Source organism: Mugil cephalus, chromosome 4 (assembly GCF_022458985.1).
Source record: "Mugil cephalus isolate CIBA_MC_2020 chromosome 4, CIBA_Mcephalus_1.1, whole genome shotgun sequence".
Lineage (NCBI taxonomy): Eukaryota > Metazoa > Chordata > Actinopteri > Mugiliformes > Mugilidae > Mugil > Mugil cephalus.
Genome location: NC_061773.1, coordinates 13516662 through 13526065, shown reverse-complemented (window position 1 = coordinate 13526065; position 9404 = coordinate 13516662).

The window sequence follows — 9404 nt, the reverse complement described above, 5'->3', positions numbered from 1 at the left end:
AGCTCTGAGGAGAGCATTTGTTGCACATTGTGGTTTACACAGACACTGATGTTCCACTAACCGTCTCAGTTTGAACTGACTGGTCAGAACATGAGGACTTTTTAATTGGATTCAGAGGGATGATGTAAACCTTCGAAACTGTTGTTGCCTATATATAGTATAATGATCCTGTTGCTTCTCTCTGGATGGAATAAATTCTGCCCCACATGTGGTAAACATCAGGTGCTGTGACAGTTTTCCCATTGAGAAACAATTAAGCTGGAATTACTGTGGGCAGCAGAGTTGAAATCGCGGTCTTGGTCCTTTGTGTGTGAATAAAGGTCATTCAGTTATATCAATCCGACTCAAAAAATGTGAATGCAGTGACTGTTTTCGTATAAACTGACTTCTGAATGGCGGCCGTGCACAATGTACAGTACTGCTACTGGATTCATTCGTCCGTGTTCTGCTGCTATTACAGTCCTAAGTGACTAATGCTTAGCCTCATATTAGTCATTCAGCTGTAGTAGAGCTTTTTTAATCTTCATTGTTTTTTTTATTAGCTTACAGCTGCAAGGACACGTCCACGGGAAAAGCTTTTCTCTGGAAAAAAAAAAAAAAGGTACATATCAAACAAGATAACTCGTTTCCCCTACCCTATTTGTGTCAGCTGATTAATTGCTAAGCAGCTCAGACGGAATGGGCTAAAATGGAGATTGCTCACATTGACATGCAACTAGAGCACCGCTACAGCAGGACGTAATGGCCACTTTGTTTCTGAGGGCAGTCATGCAGACGTCCAATCCCCAAATGTGATCCCCCCACGAGTCTCTTGAAAGCGACTTATCTGTGCAAAAAGCCCTGAAAACATTTGTGTGGTGTTAATAGACCTTTTACTCCACTCTACCGGGTATCTTGTCACCCATTCACATTAGGGTTGCATTCACAATTAGCTTAGTTAGCACAACTATGCACAGTATGAATTCCATTTTTTATTTTGCTTGAATTTGCACGTATTCAATAATTTGTCTTTAATTGTGAAACTAGTCGTGCTTTCCATCTGAGTTGGAAGAGTTTAAGTTATATTATTATCAGCAGGTTAAAACTAGCTGCGACTCCATTAACCCTCTGCACCATGTGTCCTGAATACTCTGTTCAGATTTAGAACAGTGACCAGTGTCAGTAGTTCTTATTGTCGCAATATTATATTAGCTAACCAGATGGTGTGTGTACACCGTCTCTCTTCAGAGAGGAGCTTTAATGGAAAGCCCAGTCCCTAGGATCTAAACAAGCTGCTTGGTATGCTGACCGCTCATTCCTATTGCTTTTCCCAGCAGTATGATGGAGTCTGACCTCATCTTTCCACGTTGGCACTAAACATAAATATAGTCCATTATCTGCCTGACCAATTAATTCTTCTCAATAAGTCACTTAAATGGAGATAAGTAAATAAAGCTATTTCCTAAGTATGCAGCATATAGTACTGAAATGACTAAAAGCCACTTCCTGTCACTTAAAGTATTGTGTGTCAAGTGAAGTCTGGCGTTACTTGTTTAAGACTGATTTATTCTTCCCGTGTGCCTCTTTATTATCACATCTGTCTGCCTTTGGGGGAAGTTTTCAATGTTTCAAATGTTATTTTTGCGAAATAGCTACAAGAAAGATTGAAGTGAAATTCGTTGTTGCATTCGCTGGACTGCACATGTGGCGGAAGAACCTTTACGTTATGCAACCAAACCCATCTCCAACTTATTTTAGTTAAGTATATCTTCACCGTTTTACAAATGACGTGTTCCCCATAATCCTCTGGGAAACACTAAAAAAAAATCCTTAATCTCCTCCACTTTGCTTTGTCTAACCTTGAAAGCCCAAGTAAAACAATCTGATATTGAGTGCCCACAAGAGGGATGCGTTTTGCAACAGCTGCTTGCACAAATAGATTTTTCATTCTTTGCTGCAGTGACACGTAACTGAGGTGTGAAAAGAAAGCGTACATGTAAGAGGGGGAGGAGGAACAAGCCAGGGCTTGGGCGTTCAGTGACCTTGTCATGGATGACACAGCATCAATCCAGGTTCACCCGACTGACGTGTTATCAGGTTGTCATGTGGGTTAAAGTACAATCCTACCACCAGAAAAACATTAAACCTAAAGTATAACAATAGGGCTTTTGGCGTTGCCCCGTAGCCCTAATTATAAGTATACTCAAACTATATGCAAATTATTGCGTGAATCTGAGAGTGTGTTTTACACTTCATACGGCAGATAGAAAAAAAACAAGCACAGGTTTATTTGGAATTTTAAAGATGAATTTAGTTGACACTCAAGGATGAGCAACTTTTATGGCACCAAAGTTGAGGTTGATTAGTAAGTTTTTCAAGGGAGGTCTCATTGCTGTGCACAATGTGCACAATATAATGCACAATGAATATTATTCATATTTCAATTTCAGCTATGGACTTGAATATCTGTTTTCTGTCTGTATATGACCGTATAATAAAGACTCAACGCTCTCAAGGGAAAGCCATTGTCTTGTGTATTGAGTTGACAGTTCTTCCTCGTCAGTGTTGGTGCAGTAAAAGGTTAGCATTTAGGGCGCTAGTGCTATTTGGCTACAATAAGTGCAATTAAAGCTCATTTACATACAATTAACACGTACCTATAGTATTATTATGCAGATTTACATGTAATATGGCAGCGCAATGAATTAATTACATCATGGATTAGTGTATAACATGATGTGTTCACATGGACATTACAAACAGATCGGCAATTTCATTCATTACAGTTATGACCTTTTGTTTAATAAGGGATGGTAACCATCATAATGGCTCGTTGCTAAAATTAACCGACTGACCAACTGCGTATGAAGGCAGATAAATCCCAAGCCAGATACAGATTAGATGAGAAGGGGATAGGACGGTTCTTCGAGAGCGGTCGTAATTGAATGAAGGAGCCTCATAGTTGCTGGATGAAACACGTGGGAGGATTAGTTTAGGTTTTTAAGCAGGATTCTGAAAACTAATCTTCAGGACTTCTGTCGTGGGAAAAGATCATTTCCGTTGCATAAGACACACGGACAAATAAACTATGACTATTTTAATGAGTTTACCAATACTGTCAGCAGAGAGCAGATGAGGGATTTCCCTCCGGTTACACACTGCATGAACACACACCAGTGATGTGCGGATGGATTCTGAAATATTGATACCACATCTTTACGCTGTAAAATCGATTTTCAAATCAAAAGATCGATACTTTTAATACTTCAGTCATTCGAGGTAATCTACATCATTATGATATAGGATATGAAGCATTTAAGATAAGCCGGACAGAAGAGGAGAGCACCGTGTCAGAAGTTTTCATTTTTATAGCAGTTCTTAATAATTAAACAATCATTTATTTTATTGATCTATTTTTTCAGTGTATTCTTTATGAAGCTATGATTTGAAATACACTACTTTTTTAGATTTACCAGACACATTAGGTGCATGTACACAAAGTATCGGTGTCGGATCGGTATCGCCGGTACCAGCCTGAATTTCACTCAGTATCGGACTGGACAAGAAATCGCTGGTATCGAACATCACTACCTCAAACTCATCATCTGTATATTCAGGTTACGGTGCCGTGATCCTGTCAAAACCCTCTTTGACTCCATTCAGTAGTTAATTATTTCATTTCTGCCCCCGCTCCCACCTATGGTTCCAGCTCTGAGCAAGAATGCAAGAAGTGTAAACAGAGAGTGAAATGCTAACAAAATGAAAAGGGTAAAAAAAAAACAAAAAAAAAAACAACCCTGCGGGTTATTTTCTGTGTGTCACAACCATTATAAGTCAACAGTGGCGCTCCCAGCGCTCCGAGTAAATGTGGGCTCTCAGTAGGAGGGCCTACCCCACGGATCAGCCGGTTTGAGAGCGGAGAAGCTAAGCACTCTCCTGCTGCAATTAAAGAACAACCCATCAATAAATGATGAATGTCAAACACAGCATGATGTTTGGCCTGGTAAGAAGACGAGTATCCTGCGTAGATTCATGGTCACAGCGGGGCAGCAAACAAGGGGTGGCGCGGTGGAAACAGAGAGAGAGGAGACAAGGGGATGTTTAGAGGACCCCGCTGCAAATGTCCCCGCGTCCCTTTCAACACTTCTCAGAATGTGGCGGCGGACATTCAAGATGCAGGGGCAGCTGTCACTTCTTAAGCCGTCCACTGGCATTTTGGGATTGTGGGCAGCTTGGCCCGGGCCAGAGCAGGAAGTTGCATGAAGGACGGGGGTGTTCTCTATTAGTCAAGGGCATAGGAAAGGGATAGCTGCGGATAATCTGCGGTCATCACAGCAGCACCGGAGCATTGCTGTAACTTAGCTCAGTGTTTTCCACTTCGGAGCAGAACTCCGGCAGACCCCTCCTGACCTGAGGAAGTTAAATGAAAGGGTAACTTAACACAGTTATACATAATGTTCTGTGTGAACATAATGTCTTGTGGGTCACCAAGTGACCCACTAAATGATGTTCTCGTTCTAAAGAAACAATACTGCTGAATCACTGACTTTTTCACCACTGTAGGATGTTTTTTTTTTCTGCTAATTTTACCACAGGTGCTGAGATGAGTCAGACTTTGTATTGTTTCAGAACCTCTCTGCGTGTAGTAAAAGCCCACAATGGCTGACGCTCACCAGGTAGAGTATAGTTCCTGTTCCTCAGTCCAGCAATAAAAATATTTTGTCCTCTTGCATTATACAGTCACTGTACAAAACTCTGCTGATGTGCAGTCTCTGAAATCTGCTTTTCCATCCGCATGGATGTGAGAGTGTCTGAGTTCAAGTTTGCGTTGTTCCCCGTTGAGACGAACAAATGTGTGAAATCCAAAATGGAAAAAACAAAGCAGAGCTAGCAGGAAGTACTATTCCTCAATTTGACATTGTAAGGAGATGATACGTACATATACTACGGCACGTTAGTTTCAGTTAAAATGTTAGAATTAATGTGAAAACATGGGAAATATTTTTAGTACATACTGGTGAAAGTGAAAGTATGGGGTTATAATTCCACCTTTTTCATTTCTATATTTTTGAGTGGGATCCATTGGAGACACGCCAAAAGATTTCATTATTCAGAAAAAAACTTCTGCCTTCATTTGTCAAATCCACGTTTAAGCATGTAGCTATTTGTCAATGTAAATATGTTTACTAGTAAAACTGTAAGACTAGTGAATAAAAGTCAGACTCAAACAGCTGCAGCTGAGCCACAGGTACAAAAGCAATGTTCCCTTCACTTGTCATCGTGTCCGATGTCATTCCGTATTCGTCCAAAACACAGAACATCCAACATAATCCACTGTGTGACTGGTCCATGATATTTCAAGAGGCGGCCATGTGTAAATTTCTGGGCCATTAAAAGGTCAGAAATAGAGTTTATAGTCATACATAAAATATCACTTTTACCACGGCAGAGTTGTGCTGTTGTGGCTTTAAAATATTTATTTGGAAGTGTTTTACATTGCACCAGAACATCATAAATCTATGTTTTATGGTATGTTACATACCATAAAATTCAAATTAATAATAAAAAAACCCAACAAGCTCCAGTTTCCAGATTCTTTGTTGTACTGCAAATCTTCCTTTAGGCCTCAATCGAAAATATTTTGTTTTGCACCCACACGACTCCTGATTTAGGTGATCGCAAAACCCCTCGAGCCTTGCTTCGTGCCACTCAACTCACACACACGTCGTCGCATTAATGAGTCAGGAAATGGACCAAATGTGAAGCCCGTCACATTACATTTAAAAAATGCAACCCAGACAAACAAACGAACCCGCAGAAGCACTTCCGTGACACACCTTGAGAGCCAGCTGTTTCAGTGTGTGTCTTCGGGCGGGTTTGCGAGGGTGTTATGAAATGGCACAGTGAGATCTGAGCTGTCACCGGTCGTGGCTGCTTCGTCCGCAGTCAGCTGTCCGTGGCCTGTCTGTCTGCGCGTTTGGACACAAGCGCGAGAGGAGCCTCGCGACACTAACTGAAGGCCCGGTTCACTGGATTGACAGACAGTTGTAGACACCCTCAAGCACGCACACACACACACACACAAAACAGCAACCAGAGAAGTCATTTCTAATTCCACTGTACAGTTCAAACAGTGTGTTACGTATCATTGGTGAGCACACGTCCTATTATTGGGAAAGACTTGTCTACATTAGGAAATGAAACCTCTCATCATGGAGTCTGTTGACACTTAATTGAGTCCAACCCTGCGTTTTATTCATTTCCATCAATTACAGCAAGGAACCCGATTCCTCTTCTTGGCCGCCTGGCTATTTGTGAGCGATGCTGGCGCTGCAGAAACAGCCATACGAACACAGCAGCCACATCCTTCAACCACGAGGATGAGCTCTGATTAACCGTGACCCCCTAACTGTGTCATATCTCAGCGTGAGGGGAATCAGGTAGGGGGAACGAGACAGAAAAGCCGAACGGTAAAATAAAGAGGATGTGCGTAGTTAAAGAGAACGGAGAATAATAAAAAAAAAAATTTGCGACCCTTGCTTTCTGCTCACGTTGTTCGAAAACTCGATGAGGAATGCGCCCTGTCAACCCGGGACTCTCCTCTGACTTGTCAGACGCCAACACACACCTCCCTAGCCGTGCCAACTGCCAGGGCAAATGAGATGGTCGGTTGATCTCACAGAGGGTTTGTATTACCCCCCTGCAACCGAGAGGCTCTGCTTCTCTCTTTCTCAGCTGTGCTATTGACGGAAGTGTTTATGTGACGATCAGGGTTTAACTATGTCCTCAGATGGCCGAAACTGCATGTATGTCTTGCCACTAGATTTAGCTGCCATTTGTGTGGTATCCGCAACTTGTAACATTTTCTGCCTGCTCATAGTTAACAGTGGCAGCTCATTGGACAAGGTGTACTAGTCACCATTTGTTTGACATTGTAAAAATGGCCCCTCCAGGCAAATGTCTAGATTTATAAAATACTAAGCTCACCGCAAACATAATAACCAAGCTAGAGATTCTTAAAATAAAAAAATCCTGAATCAATGAATATGTTAATATTTTTCATTTTACATGTTTAACTGGTGGATAAAAGATGTCTCCTGCATCACTCAAAGTCTATTTTTAGTTTGTACTTGTACACGTAAGCTGCCTTCTGGAGCAGGACTTCCAAAATATCATAGTTGAGATGTCATAAATAGTGAAAGGATGAGGTTTGGCTGGGAGTTGAGGCCTAGTGCATAGGTCTTCAACAGAGGGTGACCCCTATATATACATATATATATATATACATATATATATTTATACACACCGTGCCATATATATATATATATATTATATATATACAGTATATATATATATGCGTGTGTGTGTGTGTACACACACCACTTAGATTGCACTTGTTTAAAATAAAAAAATGCATATTTAAACCTGTGTATTATTTGAATAGCTTAATATTGGATGCAAAATCATAATAATAATGTATCAATAATAAAGACCACATATAGTAGGTAGAGGGTCCCTTCTCAATCTCTCCATCATTTTGGGGGTCCTTGGCCTGAAAAACATTGAAGACCCCTGCCCTAGTGGTAATAAAGCAGAAGCTCAAGCCCTTTCACGTGTACGGCTGAGATGCCTTGAAGCCCAAACCGCTCACTGATGTGTGTAGCAATGGATGGACATTGGCTAAAACTTGCCTGACTTGGTGTCACTCAGTGAAAAAAATGAAACACCTAAATCACTAGGATTCGTCCATGAATATCTTTACCACATTTCATTACAATCTGTTGAGAAAAGTAACGTAAATTCACTGGCTTAACCAGGATTTATCTTCTTGGGGCCATAAATATCTGTGCCGTGCCACTGCCATGGCTAAAAGCCACTATGTCTGCAAAATGTATTTAGAGAACTTTACTGAACGGTAATTAATCAGCAGACAAACACAGACACATTTTATGATCATTCAAAACAAAATAACTGACCTTAGCTGAACGGACATTATAAAAAAGGGACCTGACATAATCTTCATCTCACTGAAAACTGCGTTTGGTACGAACGTCATCGCAGTGTGTGTTTGGTAACTGTCCGCCCCCACACACACATGGGCCTCCCTCAGACCTCCTCTAATCTTATTTATTGCTGGTGCAATCCCTTTAATTTTGGGACACAGAGATGAGTATTCAAGCTACAGAGTCACATCATCATCCATCATTCATTATCTCTCTCGTTCACTAAATACACTCTCACAGGGGTAGACGCACACACACGCAGAGACAGACAAAGTAGATTTGCGGAAGAACAGAACCCAAGGACGACCTCCTACACCCAGTCACCCTGGGGCTCTGTGGAACAGTGCTGGTGGAAAGGGCAATGTGACTGGCTTTCTGTCTCTGCCTTTGCCCTCAGTTTGGCTACTGTGGGCACGTTAGAGGCGAAAGATACATATATACATATATAAATATATATATATATATATAAGCTTATGACATTACTACAGAAGGCACAGATGGACTTATCCACGAGGCTAAGATTAAGAGAACATCTGTCTCTCATGCAACTTTCTGACTAGAAAGAACAAAACTACACGACGCTACAGTCGCAGTGAACAACTACATAACAAACCCTTCACATTAATTCAATAGCTATTTTCTGATTTACATATGACTACTGTACTCAGACATAATTTGGTTGTTTTATTAGATTTGTTGACAGCAAGAAAATTACAGAATCTTCGATTTTCTCAACGACGGAGGAGAACCGTTTAGCACGAGGCTCGTCCTTTTTCATTCCAACTGAGGATCTGCCGGGAAAGTGGGTCTGAAATCCTCCACGGATCGGCCACGAAACAGCGGAGAGAGCCCATTGTGAAGATGTCACACATTCAGCGCACTCAGTGACGGCAGATGTCCCCGAGGTCCGCGCAAAAAATAGAGTGGCTTTGACTGACAGGCCCAAATACAACACGGGATTTCCATTGAGAGCTGTGATTTACATATTCAAGTAAGGGATCACCGTTCGCGTGTGTGAGAGCCCACAGTAATCGGTGAACACTTCAGTACGCACACTGGAAAGATGTACAGCGGCTGATTATATCACATGTAGCTTTCAGAGTTTATGAGGACACACAGCATGGCATATGAGTTTCAATCTGTTGATGCAGGGATGTGGAAGTCACAGGAAGCCTAATGACCTTGTCATCTGCCTAAGGGACGTGTTGATTGACAGGCCTATCTTTCTGACAGCTGCCTCCCAGACTGCAGCAGCTAATGCAAAACAATGGCTCTTCATTGGAAGGGGAATTGTTTTGGTTGGAATAAGGAACATCTTGGAATATTTCTTAATCAGAAAATGGGATTTTTAGAATGTGAGGACGACGGGTTTCCTATATGAATGATTCACCACATATCATCACATAACAGGAAACCACCACG